Source organism: Ahaetulla prasina, chromosome 5, assembly GCF_028640845.1.
Source record: "Ahaetulla prasina isolate Xishuangbanna chromosome 5, ASM2864084v1, whole genome shotgun sequence".
Lineage (NCBI taxonomy): Eukaryota > Metazoa > Chordata > Lepidosauria > Squamata > Colubridae > Ahaetulla > Ahaetulla prasina.
This window is the reverse complement of record NC_080543.1, coordinates 137,144,258-137,169,721: the sequence shown is the minus strand read 5'-3', so window position 1 is coordinate 137,169,721 and position 25,464 is coordinate 137,144,258. Positions and strand designations below refer to the sequence as shown.

Genomic DNA, 25,464 nt, shown 5'->3' with positions numbered 1-25,464 from the left:
TTCCTTCCTTCCTTCCTTCCTTCCTTCCTTCCTTCCTTCCTTCCTTCCTCCTCCTCCCTCCTCCCTCCCTCCCTCCCTCCCTCCCTCCCTCCCTCCTTCCTTCCTTCCTTCCTTCCTTCCTTCCTTCCTTCCTTCCTTCCTTCCTTCCTTCCTCCTTCCTCCTCCCACTTTCCTCCCCTTCCGTGTCTCCCTCCCTCATCAGACTAGAAAACCAAAATCATCAGTATGATGATATGATCTTGTTTTATGTTCTGGAGAACCAGGGGATTCAATGTCAATTCTGAGATGCTTTCTCAAATTTCATTTCTGGTTTCTGAAACCCAGATTTCATTTATCCGACCATTTTCTAGGTTGCAGTTCTTCTTCCTGTCTCTCAAAGTTCTTCTCACAGCCTATTTCACCATCTACATCAAAGTTAAATTGAATGAGGCTGCTAAACCATTGGTAATACAATGGTCATCTGGGCTAGTCAAGAGAGCCATTTAAAGTTAGCGGTTTACATGGTATGCTAGTCAGAGGTGGGTTTCAACAGGTTCTGACCGGTTCTGGAGAACTGGCAGCGGAAATTTTGAGTAGTTCGGAGAACCAGTAGTAACAATTCTGACTGGCCCCATCCCCATCTATTCTCTGCCTCCTGAGTCCCAGCTGACCGGGAGGAATAGAATAGAATAGAATGGAATAGAATAGAATAGAATTCTTTATTGGCCAATAAAGTGCATATGCTCTCAGTGTACATAAAAGAAAAGATACATTCATCAAGGTACAACACTTAATGATAATCATATGGTACAAATTTAACACTTAATGATATAACACTTAATGTGGGGAAATGGGGATTTTGCAGTAACCTTCCCCTGGAGTGGGGTGGGAATGGAGATTTTACAGTATCCTTCCCCTGCCACGGCCAGTAGTAAAAAATTTACCGGTAGTAAAATTTTTTGAAACCCACCACTGATGCTAGCGCTATCTAAAGTGCTAAACCTTCACAGAAGGAAGAGATATCGAGACGAACCTTCCCTTCCTCTGAGTTTTCCTTTTCTCTTTCTTTCTTTCTTTCTTTCTTTCTTTCTTTCTTTCTTTCTTTCTTTCTTTCTTTCTTTCTTTCTTTCTTTCTTTCTTTCTTTCTTTCTCTTCCTTACTCTATCCTGTTAGTTTTTATTTTTTCACTTTTGCTTTTAAAATGTTTAATGCCATGATATATCTGCATGTGTGCATGTAAAAGAAATAAACCACATGCACTTTTGGGTAATAAAACCGGTCTGCCTCTTTCTTATTTCAGCAACAAACTTATATATTTTGGGGGATTATCGTCCATTGTTTTGCACAGAGATCAGTACCTAAAACAGCAACTTGCTCTCTCCTTTCATATCTCCCCACCCCCCCCTTTTCTCCCGGACCAGATTTCCAAAAGCCATACTTCTGGGCTCCCTCCCTGGACCTTGACATGAGGCCAACATGCCTTTAATGGGTCTTCTTGCCTTGAGCATCGCAAAAGACACATTTTGCTCGATTTTGTGTTGAGCTCAGCTGTGCTGAAGTTGCCACTTCTGGACAGCGCTAGTTTGTCATTGTGGGAAGCGAGTGGGAAGAAGGCACCGGACGACAACAACATCATCGCATTTTGTCACCGTCAGCTGTTGTGGGTGGTTGGCTGCAATGCGGTGCACCATGGCTGGATTAATTCCTGGAGGCTTCCTCTACCTTTTTCTCCTGTGAAAGCAATCGGTGGAGGAGCGGAGGAAGAAGTGAACCTTGGAAGAAAAGGTGGCCTTGCAAATGGGTGAGAAACACAGAGCTTTCCTTGGAGCTCTTGGCTTAGAGACCCAAAAGTAGACTTTACATTCATCCATCGCTTTGGATGAGAGTTGTGAGCATGGGAGGGACAAAGAGATAGGAATGGATTTTGTTACAGAAATGGATGAATAGCAGTCTTGATTGGACAAGAAGACCACCAAGACTCCGTTTTCTGAAGATTTATAGCTCACTAAACGGCGGTGTTCTCTGAGCTTGGTGGTTTTCTCCTAGATGTTTCATGACCCAACTAGGGAGCATCATTAGAAGGGGGAGGAAGAAGAGGATCCTTGGTGCTCTCTGAGCTTGGTGGTTTTCTCGTAGATGTTTCATGACCCAACCAGGGAACATCATCAGAAGGTGGAGGAGGAGGAGGAGGAGGAGGAGGAGGTGGTGGAGGAGGAGGATCCTTGGTGCTCTATGAGCTTGGTGGTTTTCTCGTAGATGTTTCATGACCCAACCAGGGAACATCATCAGAAGGGGGAGGAGGAGGAGGAGGAGGAGGAGAAGGGGGAGGAGGAGGAGGATCCTTGGTGCTCTCTGAGCTTGGTGGTTTTCTCGTAGATGTTTCATGACCCAACTAGGTAGTATCATTCGTGGTGCATGATAACTGATGATGTTCCCTAGTTGGGTTATGAAACGTTGGCAAGAGAACCACCAAGCTCAGAGAACACCAAGGACCCCACAGACATGAGAGCCTAAAATTTCTTTTTAGGTAGTTCCCAACTTTGATGGCTAGTTGAGATATTTGTGCCTTTAAACTGATTTTTAAAGGCGGTCTTCCAGAGCTGACTTGGTGGATGAGGGTGAGGGAAAGCTGTCTTCATTTGAAGCCTTCTGGCCCTCCGCCCACAATCATTTCAACCAACCCAAATCAGTGGTGAAATTCATTTTTTTTTTACTACCGGTTCTGTGGGTGTGGCTTTGTGGGCGTGGCAGGGGAAGGATGCTGCAAAATCCCCATTCCCACCCCACTCCGGGGCCAGCCAGAGGTGGCATTTGCTGGTTCTCTGAACTACTTAAAATTTCTGCTACTGGTTCTCCAGAACCTGTCAGAATCTGCTGGATTTCACCCCTGTCCCAAACCCTTATAATCAGTTGTGTTTACAAGCTTGCTGATTGCAGCCGCTGAATCTCCTCTGTTTTTCCCAACACATTAACCCCCTTATTTTTCCTAGTTTTTCTTTTGTTTTCACAACGCCGACAACAACAGCGTCGGCTGTCTATTGTCTTGACCGAACACGAGCGTAGGACTTTTCCGATAAAGCCATGCCAGAATCGTTTTGGTACCATCAGATGGAGATCTTAATTTGCTTTCACTGTTTTCCCTCCTTGTGATTAAGCAGCCTTTGAAACGGGTGAAATGTAAAATTTGTTACTACCGGTTCAGTGGGCGTGGCTTGGTGGGGGGTAATGTGACTGGGTGGGCGTGGCCAACTTTTTTTTTTTTACTTTTAAAAGCATTTTTTCTGCAACCCCTTCGGCTGAAGTGGTTGTAAAAAAATGCTTTGAAAAGGTTCAGACAATCCCAGCTGAATTGCCCGATCGCCAGAACCTTTTAAAAGCACTTTTTTAAAACAGCCTCTTTGGCCGAAGAGCTTGTAGAAAAAATGCTTTTAAAAGGCTCTGACCAACCCCAGCTGAGCCGTGTGATCATCAGAGGCTTTTTTTTTACTTTTAAAAGCATTCTTTTCGGCCGAAGAAAAAATGCTTTTAAAAGTAAAAAAAAACTTCTGATGATCATGCGGCTCAGCTGGGCATGCCGGGGGCGGGGGGGGGGCAGGGATTTTTGCTACTGGTTCTCCAAACCACCCGCCACCATCACTACCGGATAGGGTGATCCGGTCCGAACCGGGAGCATTTCACCCCTGCTTTGAAAGGAGCAGAAAGGGTTAGTGCTCTCCGAAGCCCAGAAAAATTAGATTTCTCTCAAAAATAGGATGCTTACCTACCCCGTTCACAGAAAAATGCCTAGAGAAATCAAACGGCGAACCGATCTGGCTCATCTTGTTTTATGTTTTTTTATAAGCAACACGTTTGTTTAATTTCCTTTCCGTCCCCCTCGAAGGCCGACCAAATTGAGAAAGTTTTATTTATGGAAGGTCGGTTATCGTGGAGAAAATTAAAACCACCGGAATATTGAGCAAAATCACATTACATTGACAGATTGAATAATCTGTTTTAATTTCAAAGGGGGGGGGAAAGAGAGAAATTGTGGTGTCCTGCCAAAGCTTTCTAATCAGATTTATTCTGAATTCTATTTTCCCTAATGGAAAATGAATTAGAGGTTATGATTGCTTGGAGAAATAGTGGTAATATTTTCACCTTCCTTTTCCAAGTCTCAAGATGTCTCATGACGTAGATTAAAGCTTGTTGCTAGACCTGTGTTTGCTCAGACTAAAATGGAGGCAGAAGGAATTTGCAGGGGTAAAAAAAAAATGAATATTGTGGCTCCTGTTTATGTCTTCTTATTTCTCCTATCTTATTCCTCCCCAGCCTTGCTTTCAAAATTAGGAATGAGCAGAAATAAGCATTGGATAAATATTGGAGAAGAAATTGAATCTCTGGAGAAAGAATAAAGAATTATAGAGTTGGAAGGAACCTTCAAGGTCTTCTAGTCCAACCCTCTAAAATTTCAGACAAAGGGCTATCTTATCTCTTCTTAAAAACCTCCAGTGTTGGAGCATTCACAACTTCTGAAGGCAAGCCATTCCACTGGTTAATTGTTCTCACTCTTAGGAAATTTCTCCTTTGTTCTAGGGTGGTTCTCTCCTTCATTAGTTTCCATCCATTGCTTCTTGTCGTGCCCTCAGTTGCTTTGGAGATTAGGTTTTCCCGTTCTTCTTTGTGTCAGCCCCTCAGATAAATTATAATTTATTTATTTATTTATTTTATTAGATTTTTATACCGCCCTACTCCCGAAGGACTCAGGGCGGTGTACAGCCAAATAAAAACCCACAATATACACATTAAAACAAGACTAAAACCGAACATATTACAAAGATGCCCAAAATTTAAAACAATTTAAAACCCTAAAATATAAATAACCCCAATTAAAAATTTAATAAAACTTTTAAGCCAGTCCCGCTTGAATAAATAGGTGCGTTTTCAGCTCACGGCGAAGATCAGACACTTGACGTAAATGAAATAAGTTTCATTTATAACAGAGTAACAGAATAACAGAGTTGGAAGGGACCTTGGAGGTCTTCTAGCCTAACCTACTGCTCAAGCAGGAGACTCTACACCATTCTGGACAAATAGCTGTCGAATCTCTTCTTAATAACCTCCAATGTTGGAGCGCCCATAATTTGTTCCACTGATTGTCCACGCTGTCAGGAAATTTCTCCTTTGTTCTAGGTTGCTTCTCTCTTTGATTAGTTTCTGTCAAGAAATTGTTATTTGCCTAACTAGTTGGCCAGGCAATATATAAACTAACTATGTATGTTTGTAGAAAGGCATGATATTGCTTTAAGGCTGTGCTGCATCATGCAAGCTTCCTGATTGGTTGAGCTCTGTAGCCAATGTATAAAAGGACTACTAAATGATGGCTTGTCGGGAATCTACAGGGACGCTACAGCATTGTAACCTAATGACATGCTGCAACTGTATATTTGAGCTTTATGATCGTTGCTTGATCATGGCTAGTTACTGATTCCTCAAGATACTGACTGTTGTGAATTGAACTGTGTTCAATAGAAGAAGACCTTGTTTGTTGTGCAAGTCTACATTGGTAAGAAGACTTGATATTTGTAACATCCCTGACTGACTTTATATGTGTATGACCTGGAATTGTTTTTGGACTATGACTTTGCCTTTTCCCTAAAAGTAAAGGAATATCAAACCCCAGTTTGTCTGCAAGTGACTGTTATTGTATATAACCAGTCTCAGTCGTTTTCATGTGTAGGGTACTCTGCTCAACAGTCCACAACCGTGATTGTGAACCCAGGTTACCCTTAACAGTTTCCATCTATGGTTTCTTGTTTTGCTCTCAAAAAGAAGCCTGGTTTTTTTTCATTTGACCAATTAATTCCCAGAAAATGTTTCCTTAAACCAGCAATTGCTTTCTCAGATGATTTTGAATCTGGGAGGCCACAATGCTTGTGATCCAAGAATTCCTTCTTTTGATTCCTCACCATCACCACCCTACTCATCTCAAGGTGAAAAATGAACTCCGTTGGGGGAAAAAACATCTTTCTTATTTTAAAACTCTGTTGAGCAGAATTCTGGAGAGACCCAAATTAGTAGTGGAAATTCTTTTAAGATGTGAAGGTCCATCTTCATTTCTAACTTTTACTCTGCAGAATAATGTTTGACTCAGGAAAGAGATTGTGAAAAATCAAGTAAATAAATATTTTAAGAAAGTTTTCACAGTCTAGAAATCTTGTAAGTTGATGCTATGTGGATAACTACTAATTGCAAATAATAATAATAATAATAATAAAATTCTCTGAAGCCTTAATCCTAGAGTAGCATCCCTTGAAGTCCTGACTCAAGTCAGTGGTTTTGAGAATGGGAAATTCAATGAATTCCCCCCCCTTTTTTCTTTGACTCATTTCCTGCCGAATCCTTCCTAACTCTCTCTATTTTGATATAGTTAAAATGTTTGAAAAGAAGCCTTCCATCAAACATCTTCATTTCAGTTTCTTCAAGGATGTTGGTATATTTTATTTATGCTGCTATAGCCTACAGCCTATATTGCCTCCTGTGGGATATCACAGTGGCAAACAGAAAAAAATAATAAGCAACATTAAATATGATCTGAGAAAAAAAAACCACATCGATGAACGACAAGAGCGTAGTAAGGAAAAACAGCTGTTAATAAGCCTAAATATATATTTTTTTAAATCTAAAAATCGGTCGGAAAGAACCTATTCTTAGCAGTGTTTAAATGAATAACTTGCTACTTTTTTCTTTTTACTTCCAAGAGAACTTTGTCATTCTTCATAATCTGGGTCTTGCGAGTAGAAATTAAATCAAAGTTGTGGTGTTTATTGACTACTAGGGTTACTGGAGCTTAGGTGCAGTTTTTCCATTGACACTAGGTGGCAGTAAAGAGCTAGAAGCTTTCCTATTTCTCTGCTCCCATCTAGTGTTCATATAGTTGTTTGCATTTCAGAACTGGTAACTTCAATTGGATGGAAAGTAGTGATAACTGCTTCTATTCTACAAGCTGCATTTGTAGAATAGAATTTTTTATTGGCCGTGATTGGACACACAAGGAATTTGTCTTGGTGCATATGCTCTCAGTGTACATAAAAGAAAAGATACCTTCATCAAGAATCATAAACTGCAACACTTAATGATAGTCACAGGGAACAAATAAGCAATTAAATCATATTAGGAAACAGCTTGTATCTTAAGGATACAAGCAACAAAAAGTTACAGTCATACAGTCATAAGTGGAAAGAGATTGGTGAGGGAAACGATGAGAAGATTAATAATAGTGTAGATTTAGTAAATAGTTTGACATTGTTGAGGGAATTATTTGTTTAGCAGAGTGATGGCCTTCGGGAAAAAACTGTACTTGTGTCTAGTTGTTCTGGTGTGCAGTGCTCTATAGCATCGTTTTGAGGATAGTAGTTGAAACAGTTTATGTCCAGGATGCGAGGGATCTGCAAATATTTTCACGGCCCTCTTTTTGACTCGTGCAGTATACAGGTCCTCAATGGAAGGCAGGTTGGTAGCAGTTATTTTTTCTGCAGTTCTAATTATCCTCTGAACTCCGTGTCTATCTTGTTGGGTTGCAGAACCAAACCAGACAGTTATAGAGGTGCAGATGGCATACTCAATAATTCCTCTGTAGAACTGGATCAGCAGCTCCTTGGGCAGTTTGAGCTTTCTGAGTTGGTGCAGAAAGAACAGTCTTTGTTGTCCTTTTTTGATGATGTTTTTGATGTTAGCTGCCCATTTTAGATCTTGCAATATGGTAGAACCTAGAAATTTAAAGGTTTCTACTGTTGATACTGTGTTGTCTAGTACTGTAAGAGATGGAAGTATGGAAGGGTTTCTCCTAAAGTCTACCACCATTTCTACGGTTTTGAGTGTGTTCAGTTCCAGATTGTTCCAGTCGCACCACGAGGCTAGTCGTTCAACCTCCCGTCTGTATGCGGAGTCATCATTGTAGGGACTTTTTTTTTCATAACTTCCTACACAGCTCTTCCATTCTTGGTGTTTTCCTTTTTAAGCAATGCTTATTCTTCTTTCTGAAGTGCACATGACTCACTATAAAAGATTTCATTTCTTTTTGTCTGTCCTCCTTCTCCTTCGGTCTTGGTGAGTGAGTGACAGGTTTAGAGATGTGCTTGTCGAAGTCAGATGAGTAACTCGGCAGCTTCAAACTGTGAGGGCTTCCAACAGGGAAAGGTTCTTTTTTGGGTGAGGGGAATCTTTGGCTCTTCATTCACCTTAGGGCAAATCATTTTGCATGGCTGAGCTTGTTCCTCAAATTTGGAAAAATGGTCGCTGACCGACTCTTGCCATGATTGTCTCAGACGTTTCGTTGGCTTGAAAAAAAAAAGAAAAGAAAAGAAAGATCACGTCATGTGCTTCATCTCAAAACAGGCCTGGGTGGATGGTTTTGCTTCTCGGCCCGTCTGTTTGTCAAATGTCGCTTTGCTTCCGTCGCTGTGGAGTGATTTTGTGACAGTCCTGTCCCGTTGAAAATCCTGCAAAATTCAACCCCAGTGCCTGGATTACGATTTCAGAATTTCTCTGGGATTTCTTTTTCCCTGGAGATGGAAGAGCTTGGGTCAACTCTGCAAGCTATTTTTTTTGAAGGTCTTTGGTGCGGTGGGCTCAGGAATGGAGAATGCGTGGCGAGAGTTTGTCTACCTTGTTCTGAATAAGTTAAAGCTTATTCTCAAAAACTTATTGACAAAAGCTTTCTCCATTCTGGTCATCTTGCCCTAGTATTTTCTGCTGAGGGAGACGTTGATTTTGGATTTTGGTGCCAGAATGTAGACTCAAGTTTCACTCCATGGAAGAATTTCAAAGAAGTTATTGACCAAGATCTTTGAATGCCATATGCTGCATATTTTCTGCAATTGAGTTTGGAGCGGTTTACCTTGTGTTTGTATCTATTATTTGCTCGTGTATTGTTGTGGTTGAAGCTGAAGTAGTCATTGACAGGTAGGACATTGTGGTAGATAATTTTATGCACTACGCTTAGGTCAGACTGTGTTGTGTCTCGTCCAATCTCACCTCAGCCGGGGTCTTCTTATCTGCTTCCGAACACGGAGGAATGTTCTAGTATGCCTCCCGGCCCCAGCCCTGGCTCCATGCCCAGACAGGCTGAAGAGGAAGAAATACCTCCAGCCCCCAGCTCTGGCTCCATGCCCAGGCAAACGGAGCAACTAGACCCCTCCCCCTCCTCCACAGCATGTGAGCCTGAGGGAGGTCAATTACCAACAGCTGCCGACTGGAGTGACCCTCACGTCAGAAGACTTGATAGGCGGAGGCAACAGAAGGAAGGGAGGGGCAGGCCTGGCTAAGTGCTGAGTCATGGAGCCGCACCCCATGGCCTATATAAAGGACCTGCTTTCTGGCATTCTCTGAGTCAGGCAAAGTCTAAACATATCTTGCTGAAGTCACTTTCTGGTCTCCTGCCTGCACTGAGGACTTTGCTAGGACTTTGGCAGAGCTGCAGAGGCACACCTGATTCGGATTTCCCTGACCCGGCCGTCAGCGGAGGAGTGGGACATGACAGACTGAAGTCGGCATAGTTCTAAGTTGTCTAAGCCCAAAATTTGGAGTCTGGTGGCATAAGGTATTTTATTGCGAGCAGAGGAGTGGAGGACTCTTCTCGTGAAATATCTCTGGACTCTCTCGATTGTATTTATGTCTGATATGCAGTGCGGGTTCCAGACAGATGAGTTGTATTCGAGAATTGGTCTAGCAAATGTTTTATATGCTCTAGTTCAGGGGTCACCAACCTTTTGGACTTCAGGGACCACTAAATTCATAATTTTAAATCCCACAGACCACTAATATGAATTTTTAAAAAAGATAAATAGTATTTAGTGCAATATAAAAAATGCAAATAATTTTTCTGCGGACCACTTGGTGACCACTGCTCTAGTTAGTAGTACAATATTACCAAGAAGCTATGCAAGATTAGGTTAGGGTTTCACAAAGGAGTTTCTGTACTCCGAAGCATTGTAGCTTAGAATAACATGTCAGGCTAGTGAATATTAATTGTGTTTTTTCCTTTCTCTCCGGTTCCACTCTGTGTTTGCTTGTGATGCACAAGAGTTCTCTGTTTCCCACCAAAATATTATTGTACTAATTTTTTTTTCCTGTAGCAAAATTCAAGGGATTTTACATGAGGCTTGCAAGCCGACGCTCGTATGCAATATCGCTTTTGTAACCGGGCCATAAAAATAAGATTACGGTCCCAAGCGATAGATGAGGTGGCATAGCTGCATCAGAATTTATTAGTCTCCAGAAGTAGGAGGGTTTTTGTTGAAATATGTCAGGGTTTTGATAAGTTGGCAACACAGGGCTCCTGGGCATTTCCCACTCTCTCACGGGTGCAGCGGCCGGTGCGGATCTGGAGGACTGGCATTGGGGGCATTTTGCAACCCAGGCCTCAATCTCCTGGTCCATCCCTGGCCACCAGACGTAACTACGCCCCAAGCCCTTCATCCGCACAATGCCGGGGTGGGCATCATGCAGGCAAGTTAGAATGCGGCGCCTAAGCTCGGGGGGAACTACCACTCGATTTCCCCATAAAAGGCAACCCTTGAGCACGGACAACTCATGCTGCCTGCGGACAAATGGCTGGAATCCGGGGGCCACAGGTCCCCGTGGCCACCCCCTGCGCACCCAGTCCAGGACTAAAGAGAGGACTGGATCTTTTGCAGAAAGGGTTGCTATGTCGGTTGCGGAGATGGGCACATCCCAGTCCTCAATAAGGAGGACAGTGGAAGATGGGGCCGGGTCTGATTCAGCGACTGGGAGGGGGCAGCGGCTGAGCGCGTCAGCGTGCCCAATAAACTTCCCTGGTTTGTACAGCAGCTGGTAGGAGTAGGCTGCTAGAAACTCCACCCAGCGGGACATGCGCGGGGATAAGATCTGGGGGGTCTGTCGGTCCCCGGCTAGCAACCCCAATAAGGGCTTATGGTCGGTAATCAGTGTAAAAAACCGACCATAAAGGTAGTCATGGAATCTCTTGATTCCGGCTACCGCAGCTAAGGCTTCCCGATCGAGCTGGCTGTAATTTCGCTCGGCCGCCGACAAGGTGCGAGAATAAAACGCGATAGGGGCTTCTGTCCCATTCGGAAGTAGGTGGCTTAAGACGGCACCCACGCCATAGGGTGATGCGTCGCATGTCAGGGTGAGAGGCAGGCACGGGTCGTACTGCACCAGTACCGCCGCGGATGACAGGGTGTCCTTGACCGCCTGGAAAGAAGCGGCGGCCGCATAGTCCCATTTCCACGGGGTTTTAGACGTCAAAAGCCGGTGGAGGGGCTCAGCTAAGGTAGCCTTATGGGGCAGGAATACTGAATAAAAATTCAGTAGCCCCAGGAACGCTTGTAATTCCGCCTTGTTTCTTGGCGGCGGGGCGTTCCTGATCGCTTCGACTTTGGATGGGGCAGGGTGGATACCCTGAGAATCCACCAAGAAGCCTAAAAATTCTACCCTTGGCACCCCTAAGCGACATTTGTCCTTCTTTAACTTCAATCCGGCAGCCCGGAAACGGGTAAGAACGGCCCGCAATCTTTCGACGAGTTCTGATCGGTCAATGGCCGAGATCAGAACATCGTCGAAATAGGGCACAACTCCCGGGAGCCCCTGGAGCAACCGCTCCATTAGGCCCTGGAACAGCCCAGGGGCTATACTGACCCCGAACTGCAGGCGGTTGCACTTGAAGGCGCCCCGGTGGGTGACAATCGCCTGCACCATGGCAGTCGAGTCCTCCACTGGAAGCTGTTGGTACGCCTGGGCGAGATCTAGTTTAGCAAACACTCTGCCTCTCCCTAACGAGTGAAGCAGATGTTGTACCACCGGAACGGGGTAGGGGTTTGCCTGCAGGGCTTTATTAATAGTGCACTTGTAATCGGCACAGATCCTAATGGATCCGTCCGGTTTCATGGGTATTACAATGGGGGTCTCCCAATTTGAATATTCAATTGGCTCAAGTACTCCCTGGGCAATGAGTTTGTCTATCTCTTTATCCACTTTGGGACGGAGCGCTAGTGGCACCCTCCGCGCAAAAGGCGGTGGGGCTACCTAGGGACCCAAATTGAAATTAATTGGTCGACCTGTATATTTGCCCAAACGGCTGTCAAACACATCAGCAAATTCGGAAAAAATGTGAGCCGGAACATCGTGCTCTGTAGCGTGGACCCCCGATACATCAAGGTGCAGGGCAGCAAACCAGTCCAAACCCAGGAGACTTGGAAGGTTGTCCCTGACAACCACGATAGGCAGGTGACCTTGAAATGAGCCATGTGTGACATGAACGGAGGTGCAACCCACGATTGGAATTGGGTTACCCTGATAATCTCTTAAGTTAATAGGGCAGGGCTGGAGGCGACGCTTGGGAAACCCTGGCATAATGCGTCGCAGGGTAGGCCACGCTAAGAGTGACTTAGACGAGCCGGTGTCCACCTCCATTTTGAGGGGGACTCCTTCGATCTTCACTCTGAGGTAAATTTTGTTGGCGGGAGCTCCGGTGAATGCGTGGCTGACGGTGACAGCTGCGACGCTCTCCTCCTGGTCAACGGCACGGCACTCCTCGCGATAGCGTGGCGGATTTTTAGCCCCCATCTTTTTCTTGACTTGGCCCTGGTTTCCCTGGTAGGCTGGGAGGGATGCCTGGCAGACCCTTGAGAGGTGGCCCTTCCGGCCGCAGCGGCGGCAAATAGCCATTTTAAAACGGCAGTCTGAACGGTGGTGATTTCCCCCGCATCCCAGACAATTCCCCGGGGGGGTGCTCTTAGAGTCCTTGTCCCACCTCTTTTTCTGGGTCGTCTTGAGGCGGCTCACGTTGTCATCTTCATCGGATGGCACATCTTCTTCATCCTCTCCGTAGTGGACTGTTTGCGTCTTGCCTTCGGCAGCGGTTCCTGTGTTGAACCGCTGGATCTCTAACGCTGACTTCTCCGACATTTCGGAGGCTCGCGCTTCATCCATGGCCACTTTCAGCGTCACGTCCGTGCGGGCTAGCAAGCGGCGCTGCAGTCGCAGGTCTCGGACCCCGGTAACCAGCTGATCTAATAGCATTTCGTCTAGGTCGTGAAACTTGACTGCAGCGGGCGACACGCAGGGAGGCCATATATTCGTTGATAGATTCCCCCTCTCTCTGGAACCTTTGTCTAAACGTGTGTCGCCTCGCGATGCGAGAAGGTGCTGGGGAATAGTGCCCCTTTAGCTTCTCCAGTAGCATCTCCCATGGAACAGAAGCTACTGGTTGTGGGGCCGTAAGGGCTCTGGCTGTGGCAAAAACCACCCTACCACAGGAGCTCAAAAAATAGCCCCGTTTCCTGTCGCTTGAAATATTGGAGAGATCATTCGCCTGCAGGAAGCAGTCGAACCGCTCAATGTACTCCTCCCAAGGTTCGTTAGCCGGCTCGAACGGCGAGAACGTGGGCATTGGATTTGTCATGGCAGTTTGTCAGGCAGCGTGAAGGGTTGTCCGGCAATTAAGCTGACCGTTGCCTCAGGCAGTGAATCCCACCTTCGTCGCCAGTGTTCTATACTTAGAACAATTAAGGAGGGTCTGAGGTGTGGTCATTAACAACCCTTTTATTTAATACGGAAAGGAAACAGCGAACAAGTAGAACGAACCAAATAGGCAACTGAACTACGGCTGCCTGACAGCAGCTTAAATTCTGACAGGCGAGCCTGGCGGGCCAATCAGGGCGAAGGCAGGTTCCCGCTTCTTAGCCAGCCGCTTATCCAATCGCTGGCGGCTAGCAACAGGCACGCTTTTCCCCGGGTCGTATCTCCGAGGACATAACACTCAGATTGAAAAAAAAAGACAAGAAAAGAAAGATCACGTCATGTGCTTCGTCTCAAAACAGGCCTGGGTGGATGGTTTTGCTTCTCGGCCCGTCTGTTTGTCAAATGTCGCTTTGCTTCCGTCGCTGTGGAGTGATTTTGTGACAGTCCTGTCCCGTTGAAAATCCTGCAAAATTCAACCCCAGTGCCTGGATTACGATTTCAGAATTTCTCTGGGATTTCTCTTTCCCTGGAGATGGAAGAGCTTGGGTCAACTCTGCAAGCTATTTTTTTTGAAGGTCTTTGGTGCGGTGGGCTCAGGAATGGAGAATGCGTGGCGAGAGTTTGTCTACCTTGTTCTGAATAAGTTAAAGCTTATTCACAAAAACTTATTGACAAAAGCTTTCTCCATTCTGGTCATCTTGCCCTAGTATTTTCTGCTGAGGGAGACGTTGATTTTGGATTTTGGTGCCAGAATGTAGACTCAAGTTTCACTCCATGGAAGAATTTCAAAGAAGTTGTTGACCAAGATCTTTGAATGCCATATGCTGCATATTTTCTGCAATCGAGTTTGGAGTGGTTTACCTTACGTTTGTATCTATTATTTGCTCGTGTATTGTTGTGGTTGAAGCTGAAGTAGTCATTGACAGGTAGGACATTGTGGTAGATAATTTTATGCACTATGCTTAGGTCAGACTGTGTTGTGTCTCGTCCAATCTCACCTCAGCCGGGGTCTTCTTATCTGCTTCGAACACGGAGGAATGTTCTAGTATGCCTCCGGCCCCAGCCCTGGCTCCATGCCCAGACAGGCTGAAGAGGAAGAAATACCTCCAGCCCCCAGCTCTGGCTCCATGCCCAGGCAAACGGAGCAACTAGACCCCTCCCCCTCCTCCACAGCATGTGAGCCTGAGGGAGGTCAATTACCAACAGCTGCCGACTGGAGTGACCCTCACGTCAGAAGACTTGATAGGCGGAGGCAACAGAAGGAAGGGAGGGGCAGGCCTGGCTAAGTGCTGAGTCATGGAGCCGCACCCCATGGCCTATATAAAGGACCTGCTTTCTGGCATTCTCTGAGTCAGGCAAAGTCTAAACATATCTTGCTGAAGTCACTTTCTGGTCTCCTGCCTGCACTGAGGACTTTGCTAGGACTTTGGCAGAGCTGCAGAGGCACACCTGATTCGGATTTCCCTGACCCGGCCGTCAGCGGAGGAGTGGGACATGACAGACTGAAGTTGGCATAGTTCTAAGTTGTCTAAGCCCAAAATTTGGAGTCTGGTGGCATAAGGTATTTTATTGCAAGCAGAGGAGTGGAGGACTCTTCTCGTGAAATATCTCTGGACTCTCTCGATTGTATTTATGTCTGATATGCAGTGCGGGTTCCAGACAGATGAGTTGTATTCGAGAATTGGTCTAGCAAATGTTTTGTATGCTCTAGTTCAGGGGTCACCAACCTTTCGGACTTCAGGGACCACTAAATTCATAATTTTAAATCCCGCAGACCACTAATATGAATTTTTTAAAAAGACAAATAGTATTTAGTGCAATATAAAAAATGCAAATAATTTTTCTGTGGACCACTTGGTGACCAGTGCTCTAGTTAGTAGTACAATATTACCAGAGAAGAAGCTATGCAAGATTTGGTTAGGGTTTCACAAAGGAGTTTCTGTACTCCGAAGCATTGTAGCTTAGAATAACATGTCAGGCTAGTGAATATTAATTGTGTTTTTTCCTTTCTCTCCGGTTCCACTCTGTGTTTGCTTGTGATGCACAAGAGTTCTCTGTTTCCCACCAAAATATCATTGTACTAATTTTTTTTTCCTGTAGCAAAATTCAAGGGATTTTACATGAGGCTTGCAAGCCATAAAATAAGATTACGGTCCCAAGCGATAGATGAGGTGGCATAGCTGCATCAGAGTTTATTAGTCTCCAGAAGTAGGAGGGTTTTTGTTGAAATATGTCAGGGTTTTGATAAGTTGGCAACACAGGGCTTGCTTGCTGAAGTCTGGCCCAAACCGAAGACAAATTGGCAGCGTAGGGATGCAGTTGGTTAAAAGAAATTGCTTGTGACTCAGCCTCCCATCCTTTCGAGATGGGTAAAATGAGGACCCAAATTGTTGGTGGCAACATAATGACACTGTAAATTGCTTAGAGAAGGCTGTAAAAGCTCTGTGAAGCGGTATATAAGTCTGTGTGCTAATGCTGGAGCTATTGTCCTCCCTCCCTCCCAGTTAGAATGCAGTATTGCAGGCTATTTCTGCCCACTGCCAGTAGTTCGATTCTGACTGGCTCAAGGTTGACTCAGCCTTCCATTCTTCTGAGGTTGGTAAAACGAGGACCCAGACGGTTGGCGGTAACATGCTCTGTAAACCGCTTAGGGCTGTAAAGCATTGTAAAGCGATATATAAGTGCTATTTCTTTGCTACTCAGTGGCCTGTGTTCATTCTCTTGCTTTGCTATACAGTATGTCTGCTCAGATTAGTAGTAAAGTTGTTATTGTGAACTTTTAGTTCTATTTTTCTGTCAGGAAATATCTCTATGGGCTTAACAGGATCAGTGAAGGAAGTCTAATATCTCTTGATAATAGAAGAAAGCAGACAATTGTCCTAGTCAGTTAACCCCAGTTTCATTCCGGCTCCTGTGTTATAGAAATAGCAAAACCTACTTTGCCTTCTTAATATATGCGATCCTAATTGTTACACGTAGTTGTTGACTTAACAACCGTTCGTTTAGTAACCCTTCAAAGTTACGATGATGTTGAAACAACCGTTTTTTCACACTTATGACTGTTGTAGCATCCTCATGGTCACGTGATCGAAACTCAGACACTTGGAAACTGGCATGTACTCATGACGGTTTCAGTGTCCCGGAGTCATGTGATTCCCCTTTTGCGACCTTCTGCCAAACAAAGTCAGTGGGGAAGCCAAATTTGCTTAACAACAGAGTGATTAGCTTAATAACTTCCGCGATTCACTTAACAACAGTGGCAAGAAAGGGGACAAATCTTAGTGGTAACAACTGTCTTGCTTAGCTATGAAAGCTTGGGGCTCAACTTATGGTCGTAAATCAAGGACTACTTGCAGAAAACCTCTGCTTTTTCTGCGTAGTTGGGTAGCGCATAGCAAATATGAAAAGTTTTATTTGTTTCATCTTCGGCATTTTTTTTAATTATTGGAAAAAATATTATGGCGTCTATTAAACTTGTCAGTCCAAAGAAGGAAGAATTAAGGCAGCATTATCTTGCAAGTGGTTTTTTTTTTTAAATTGAGTGCCCAGTAGTAATTAGAAATATCAGCATTTAGTTACCACTTAAGTACTTCAAGCTTAAGCTGTTTTCATTTTATCGTTATCGTAACTTTGGAAACCAGTTATAGAAGGCTTTTTCTTTCTATACCTTCTTGGACTGTAAAATGGAAGGGGACACCAAGCTATTTTTCTGTATAACCTTTGGTTTCCAACCACGAAATTAAATTTGAAAAATTTATAAGAGAATTAAGGCAGGAAATAGCGCATCGATCTTTGCATCCTTTTCTTAAGTTCCTAAGGTAGATATATTTAGCATCAGATTGGGTTTTTTCCCCCTCTCCTGGTTTAAAGGGGTGGAACTGAGGAAGAAAGCCAGTGGAAGTGTTTTTTGGGTATGTTAATAATGCACAGATGGTTGTCTTATTTGCATTCAGGAAAGTCTATCAAATGTCTGTGCCATTCAACAATGGGAAAACCTGCCAAGTTCCTGACGAGGTATGAAATAGAAATGTGAAACTTTTTTTTTAAAAAAAAATTAGAAGTATTTATATGCTGCTTCCAGCCCAAAGACAGTATGTGAATGAACGAAAGAAAGAAAGAAAGAAAGAAAGAAGAAAGAAAGAAAGAAAGAAAGAAAGAAAAAATCTAATTCAGAACAAGGAGCCACGTTGGTCCAATGGTTAAGGCACCAGCTTAGAAAGTGGGAGATTGTGAGTTCTAGTAGATATGAAAGCCAGCCAGGTGAGTTTGAGCCAATCACCAGGAGGCTGTGAGTTCAAATCTAGACTTTGACATGATATCTAGCTGGGTGATAACCAGGGAGACAGTGAGTTCTAGTCCCACCTTTGGCATAGATAGATAGATAGATAGATAGATAGATGAAAGACAGATGATGGATAAGTTGAAAAACAGATATAGATAGATAGATAGATAGATAGATAGATAGATAGATAGATAGATAGATAGATAGATAGATAGATGAAAGACAGATGATGGATAAGTTGAAAAACATGATAGATAGATAGATAGATAGATAGATAGATAGATAGATAGATAGATAGATAGATGAAAGACAGATGATGGATAAGTTGAAAAACAGATGATAGATAGATAGATAGATAGATAGATGATAGATAGATAGATAGATAGGTAGGTAGGTAGATAGGTAGATAGATAAGTAGGTGGATGGATGGATAGGTGGATACATAGATAGATGATAGATAGTTGAAAGAGATGATAGATAATAGATGATTGATAGATGAAAGACAGATGATAGATGATAGTTGAAAGACAGATGATAGATAATAGATGATAAAGGGCCTCTGGTGGCTCAACAGGCTAATGCAGTCTGTTACTAACAGCAGCTGCTTGCAATTACTGCAAGTTCAAGCCCCACCAGGCCCAAGGTTGACTCAGCCTTCCATCCTTTATAAGGTAGGTAAAATGAGGACCCAGATTGTTGGGGGGCAATAAGTTGACTTTGTATATAATATACAAATGGATGAAGACTATTGCTTGACATAGTGTAAGCCGCCCTAAGTCTTCGGAGAAGGGCGGGATATAAATGCAAAAAAAATAATAATAATAGATAGATGAAAGACATGATAGATGATAGATGAAAAACAGATGATAGATAGATAATAGATGATAGATAGTTGAAAGACAGATGATAGATAGATAGATAGATAAATAGATAGATAGATAGATAGATAGATAGATAGATAGATAAGCGAACCTGTTGGTAATGAAACTCCGTGGGAGGAGGGTGAAGGATTCGGAAAAGCTGTGAGGCTGTATGGGGCTTGCTAAAACTTAGCAAAGGCAGGACGCCCTTCCTTAATGTTCCTTCAGAAGAGACTCAGCACATTCAAGGTTGCCATAGAGAAGAAGGTGCTAAGCCAGATGCGGAATCGGTGGCATTTAACGATGGATTTCACCACTGTGCTATTCTGAACTCCTGATTCAGAAGTAATAAACGGTGCCGGGAAAAAGAATAAAAAGCAGTGAAACGAAAGCAAAAAATCCAGGGATATAACTGGTGGGTTTTTTTTTCGTAGGTCCCTAGCTTGCCACCCAGAGTCTGGGCATGCAGTACGGATTTTTCTGAACAGAATGAAAGATAAATTCGGACATCACGACAATAGGGAAAAGATAAAATAAAATCCTGATAAAATAGGAAAAAGATAAAAGGAAAACCTGGCAGGGCAGGGTTCATACGTTCCGGAGAATGGAAATGATTTTATCAGTTCATTCAGCCATGAACCAGGATATGCAAAGAGATGCTAGCTTTAACAGGGGTATTTTTATAGTGACTATATTTACTTGGAAAAAAAAATAAACCTGTAAAAGGAACAAGTCTGAAAAAGGTTTATAAGGAAGAAATAATTTAATTATTTAGGTTTGTTGCTTATTAGAATAGAATAACAGAGTTGGAAGGGACCTTGGAGGTCTTCTAGCCCAACCCCCTGCCCAGGCAGGGAACCCTACACCACTTCAGACAAACAGTTGTCCAATCTCTTCTTAAAAACTTCCAGTGTTGGAGCATCCACAACTCCTGGAGGCAAGCTGTTCCACTTATTAATTATTCTCACTGTCAGGAAATTTCTTCTTAGTTCTAAGTTGCTTCTCTCCTTGCTTAGTTTCCATCCATTGCTTCTTGTCCTGCGCTAGGAATTCCTGGAGATGAATTCCTGCTCATAAGTTTTTATAACCTCATATTTCTTTTTGGTTATCTTTTTATTTTTTTTTAAAAAAACATTTTCACAAAATGAACATCTAAAGATCGGGGAACTGTTGATTACAGAAAACTCGCCCAAGAGCCAAAGATGGGTTTTTTTTTCCCCCAGTATAAACTCAATGAAACTGCCAATATAATTTCTGTTCTTGCCAGTTACGTGTCAAGTAATGCAGAAATGGGAAAAGAAATTTATCTTGGCGTAGCTGCTCTTACTTTCCTCTTAACCTCTTACCTTTCCGTGGAGCTTTCTGATTAAGCAATAATCAGATATGCCAGGGTTAGGAAAATGATGGTGGTTGGATGAGTTCCTTCAAAATCATCGTTTATCAATTTCTTCCCTTTTTAATTATTTTTGTAGAATTCTATGAAAGGGTTTTCATTCCTTGATGAAGGGCTTGAGTTATTTGAAATGACTTATATTAAAACCTCTGTTTTGAGGTCTCTAGGTTGGTACAGGCAGTCAGTGACTTACAACAGGAAGTTACAACAGCACTGAAAAAAACGACTTATGACCGTTTTTCACACTTACGACCCGTGCAGCATCCCCATGGTCATGTGATCCAAATTCAGACTCATATTTATGATGGTTGTAGCAGGGGTGAAATCTATTTTTTTTTTGCTACCAGTTCTGTGGGCGTGGCTTGATGGGCATGGCTTGGTGGTCATGTGACCGGGTGGGCGTGGCCAACTTGTAAAATGTGGTGAAACTCACTTAACAATGGTCTTAACATAACATAACATAACATCAGAGTTGGAAGGGACCTTGGAAGCCTTCTAGTCCAACCCCCTGCCCAGGCAGGAAACCCTACACCATCTCAGTCAGATGGTTATCCAACATTTTCTTAAAAATTTCCAGTGTTGGAGCATTCACAACTTCTGAAGGCAAGTCGTTCCACTGATTAATTGTTCTCACTGTCAGGAAATTTCTCCTTAGTTCTAAGTTGCTTCTTTCCTTGATCAGTTTCCACCCATTGCTTCTTGTTCTACCCTCAGGTGCTTTGGTGAACAGCCCGACTCCCTCTTCTTTGTGGCAGCCCCTAAGATATTGGAACACAGCTATCATGTCTCCCCTAGTCCTTCTTTTTGTTAAACTAGACATACCCAGTTCCTGCAACCGTTCTTCATATGTTTTATCCTCCAGTCCCCTAATCATCTTTGTTGCTCTTCTCTGCACTCTTTCTAGAGTCTCAACATCTTTTTTACATCGTGGTGACCAAAACTGGATGCAATATTCCAAGTGTGGCCTTACCAAGGCATTATAAAGTGGCACTAACACTTCACGTGATCTTGATTCTATCCCTCTGTTTATGCAGCCCAGTCTTGCTTAGCATCCAAAATTTGGGGCAAAATTGTGGTCATAAACTTCCTTCCTTCCTTCCTTCCTTCCTTCCTTCCTTCCTTCCTTCCTTCCTTCCTTCCTTCCTTCCTTCCTTCCTCTTTCTTTCTTTCTTTCTTTCTTTCTTTCTTTCTTTCTTTCTTTCTTTCTTTCTTTCTTTCTTTCTTTCTTTCTTTCTTTCTCTCTCTCTCTCTCTCTCTCTCTCTCTCTCTCTCTCTCTCTCTTTCTCTCTCTCTCTCCCTCTGTCTCTCTTTCTTTCTTAAGAAGCTGTGTTACCGACTTAACAACTGCAGTGATTCACTTAACAGCTGTGGCAAGAAAGTTCGTAAAGCGAGGCAAAGCTCAATTCACCACTGACTCACTTAGCAATGGAAATGTTGGACTCTGCGGTCATAAGTCGAGAACTACCTGTACAGAGCTTGACTTCGTTAAACAAAAAATCTGGAAGAACAGACCTAGAAAGCAATGCGTTTCCTAGGAAATATACTTTTTATTTTCTTTCACTCATCCCTTCCTTGGGTTCCCATTGAACGGGGCCAACGAGTGGAAAAGACGGATCTGGCTGTCATTTCTAGTTCGGCCCTCGCTGTAAAACGACCTAAAGACATTATTCTGGGCAGCCCAAGCTTGTTTGTACTTTTCCTGACAGTCATTGGCGTTTGAGAACGATGAAGCTTAAACCAATTATGAATAGCTGGCGCGGCAAAAATCTTGATCAATACATTTACAACACAAGGTCAATTTTTCTTGTAAGAGTATTTCACGCGGGGCCATAACCACAGGAGAACATTTTCCTATCCTGCCGTTCTATTTGTGGCTTTCAGACAGTGGCTTCCTATACAATCCGTTCAGATTAGAGCTGGAAGGGACCTTGGAGGTCTTCTAGTCCAACCCCCTGAACAATTTCAGACAAGTGACTGTCCACAGACTCTTCTTAAAAGCCTCCAGTGGTGGGATTCTAACGGTTCTACCCGGTTCGGGCAAGCCTGTAGCAGCGGTGGTGGGAGGCTCTACTCAGCCACCAGGACGTCATCACCGACACTCTGCGCATGCGCAGAGGTGGCATGCGTGCTCACATTTTGGAACCGGTAGCGAAGGTAAGTGAATGCCTGTCGTGTCCCACTCCTCCGCTGACGGCCGGGTCAGGGAAATCCGAATCAGGCGTGCCTCTGCAGCTCTGCCAAAGTCCTAGCAAAGTCCTCAAGGCAGGCAGGAGACCAGAAAGTGACTTCAGCAAGATATGTTTAGACTTTGCCTGACTCAGAGAATGCCAGAAAGCAGATCCTTTATATAGGCCATGGGGTGTGGCTCCATGACTCAGCACTTATCCAGGCCTGCCCCTCCCTTCCTTCTGACGCCGCCGCCTATCAATTCTCCTGAAGTGAGGGTCACTCCAGTCGGCAGCTGTTGGTAATTGACCTCCCTCAGGCTCACATGCTGTGGGGGAGGGGGAGGGGTCTAGTTGCTCCGTTTGCCTGGGCATGGAGCCAGGGCTGGGGCCAGGAGGTGTTTCCTCCTGTCTGGGCATGGAGCCAGGGCTGGGGCCGGGAGGCATACTAGGACATTCCTCAGCGTTCAGAAGCAGATAAGAAGGCCCTGGCTGCGGTGAGAGCGGGCAAGACACAACACTGCCACTATTCCTACAACATCTGGAGAGAAGTCATTCACTAGTTGATTGTTCTCACTGTCAGGAAATTCATCCTTAGTTCTAGTTTGATTCTTTCCTTCGTTAATTTCCACCCATTGCTTTTTGTCCTGACTTCTGGTGCCCCACCCAGTCCTTTTTTTCTCTAGAGTAGCCAAACACAACCATTATTCATATTGTTGGAAGAAAATTCCATCTGGTTTAGCGCCAAGCTAGGAATAAAATGGCAGCTGATTGGAAAGAAAGATTCTGTTTATTGGTGAATAGAACCAACACACACACACACACACACACACACACACACACACACACACACACACACACAGAGCCTGCAGTTCTGGGACAGCTGACAAAATGGAGTTGAGCTTCCTGTTCCCGTGCAAGAACGTGTCCTTTAACATTCTATTGGCTGTTGTCAGATTCCTATGGGGCCATGGCAGTGGTGAAATCCAATTTTTTTTTACTACCGGTTCTGTGGGCGTGGCTTGGTGGGCGTGATGTGGCTTGATGGGCGTGGCAGAGGAAGGATACTGCAAAATCCCCATTCCATCCCCATTCCTGGGGAAAGGATATTGCAAAATCCTCATTCCCACCCCACCCCAGGGGAAAGATACTGCAAAATCCCCATTCCCACCCCACTCCAGGGGAAGGATACTGCAAAATCCCTATTCTTACCTCACTCCAGGGGAAGGATACTGCAAAATCCCCATTCCCACCCCGCTCCAGATGAAGGATACTGCAAAATCCCCATTCCATCCCCATTCCTGGGGAAAGGATATTGCAAAATCCTCATTCCCACCCCACCCCAGGGGAAAGATACTGCAAAATCCCCATTCCCACCCCACTCCAGGGGAAGGATACTGCAAAATCCCTATTCTTACCTCACTCCAGGGGAAGGATACTGCAAAATCCCCATTCCCACCCCGCTCCAGATGAAGGATACTGCAAAATCCCCATTTCCACCCTACTCCATGGGAAGGATACTGCAAAATCCCCATCTCCACCCTACTTCCATGGGAAGGATACTGCAAAATCCCCATTCCCACCCCACTCCAGGGGAAGGATACTGCAAAATCCCCATTCCCACCCCACTCCAGGGGAAGGATACTGCAAAATCCCCATTCCCACCCCACTCCTGGGGCCAGCCAGAGGTGGTATTTGCCAGTTCTCTGACCCAGGGGTGAAATTCAACAGGTTCTGTCAGGTACCGGTAGTGGAAACGTTACAGGAGGAACGGTGAGGTTATATTCCCTCCCTCTCTCTCTCTTTCTCTCTCCTTTCTTCCTTCTCCCCCCTTTACATTCCAGAGAACTAGGGAGTGTCGATTCTGAGATGCTTTCTCAAATTTCATTATTCCCTAATTGTTTTCTAAAGTCTTCCTTAAATATAACCTCACCGTTCCTCCTGTAACGTTTCCACTACCGGTACCTGACAGAACCTGTTGAATTTCACCCCTGGGTCATGGCTGGCTCTATAGGCAGAAGGGGAAATGCAAATCCTAGGTGTTTGTCTGAGCTAATCTTGTCAACCTTTCACTTGTCTAATTGTCTTGCTTATCTGGGGTCTCTGCCTGACCCAGTCTTAAAAAAAAAATTCCAGTGTTGGAGCATCCACAACTTCTGCAGCCAAGTTGTTCCACTTATTAATTGTTCTCACTGTCAGGAAATTCCTCCTTAGTTCTAAGCTTCTCTCCTGGATTAGTTTCCACCCATTGCTTCTTGTTCTACCCTCAGGTGCTTTGGAGAATAGTTTGACTCCCTCTTCTTTGTGGCAGCCCCTGAGATATTGGAAGACTGCTATCGTGTCTCCCCTAGTCCTTCTTTTCATTAGAATAGAATTTTTTTTTTATTGAATAGAATAGAATTTTATTGGCCAAGTGTGATTGGACACACAAGGAATTGTCTTGGTGCATATGCTCTCAGTGTACATAAAAGAAACTAGGCATACCCAGTTCCTGCAACGGTTCTTCGTATGCTTTAGCCTCCAGTCCCCTAATCATCTTTGTTGCTCTTCTCTGCACTCTTTCTAGAGTCTTTCTGAATGGATTACCAAATCTGCATTTCTAATACAGCTGGCCTCCTCCATTACTGCTTGGGGCAGGGAGACTGGGCCTGATTTGCCTCCCTTAAGATTCCCCCACCCCCATTTCTCCTTTAGGGGAAATATTCCATCCTGCCTTTTTAATATCCCCCCAAATATTTCATTCCTCTGGGGGTGGAAGGGGAGCTTCCCATAATACGTTTTTGTCTCCAGGCCTTTAATCATCTTACTCTTCTCTTCTGCTCTTTTTCCAAAGTCTCTTTTTTTTTTGTACTGCAGTGACCAAAAAAAGAGACTTTTTTGTCGTAGGCTTTTGTTTACCTACGCCTGGAAAGGGTGCATAGCTGTGCTCTCCCACTTTGCACTTAAAAAGAGCTGTATTCACTATCGGGCCTCTTCTGTCTATCCTCTTCTTTTCTTGAGAAAATCAGAGCGCAGATTTGAAAAGGAAATGTCGTTGCAGCCGCCAAGCCCGCATCCGTACTTTTGCGAGACGGAAATAAATTGCACAGATACCCAGCAATTAACATTATTTTCTTTTGTGTGACTGTGGCAGCTGCCAAATTATAATCGGAGAATATATGACATTAACGGAAAGCGAGAGCCGCACCGCACAGGGCTGGAGGAGGGGGGGGGGAGAAGGGGATTTGAAACCTAACACCTCTGCAGGGCAGCAAGTTAGAAAAATGTGCTTTAAGATAATGCAAACGCAAGAATTGCTTCATTAGA

At 44.1% G+C, this 25,464-nt stretch overlaps 1 protein-coding gene across 9 annotated transcripts in view; it reads left to right on the top strand.

Moving 5' to 3' along the window:
- The window catches only part of ENOX1 (ecto-NOX disulfide-thiol exchanger 1), a 550,463-nt gene that overhangs the window by 73,648 nt on the left and 451,351 nt on the right, over positions 1-25,464 (top strand). For 2 of the 9 annotated variants that reach the window (XM_058185660.1, XM_058185662.1), the window contains exon 1: positions 1,634-1,780. The exons of the other annotated variants lie outside the window; for them this stretch is intronic. The gene's annotated coding sequence lies outside the window, so the exon portion shown is untranslated. Of the gene's footprint in view, positions 1-1,633; positions 1,781-25,464 lie in introns of those variants that run through there. 9 annotated transcript variants of the gene reach the window in all.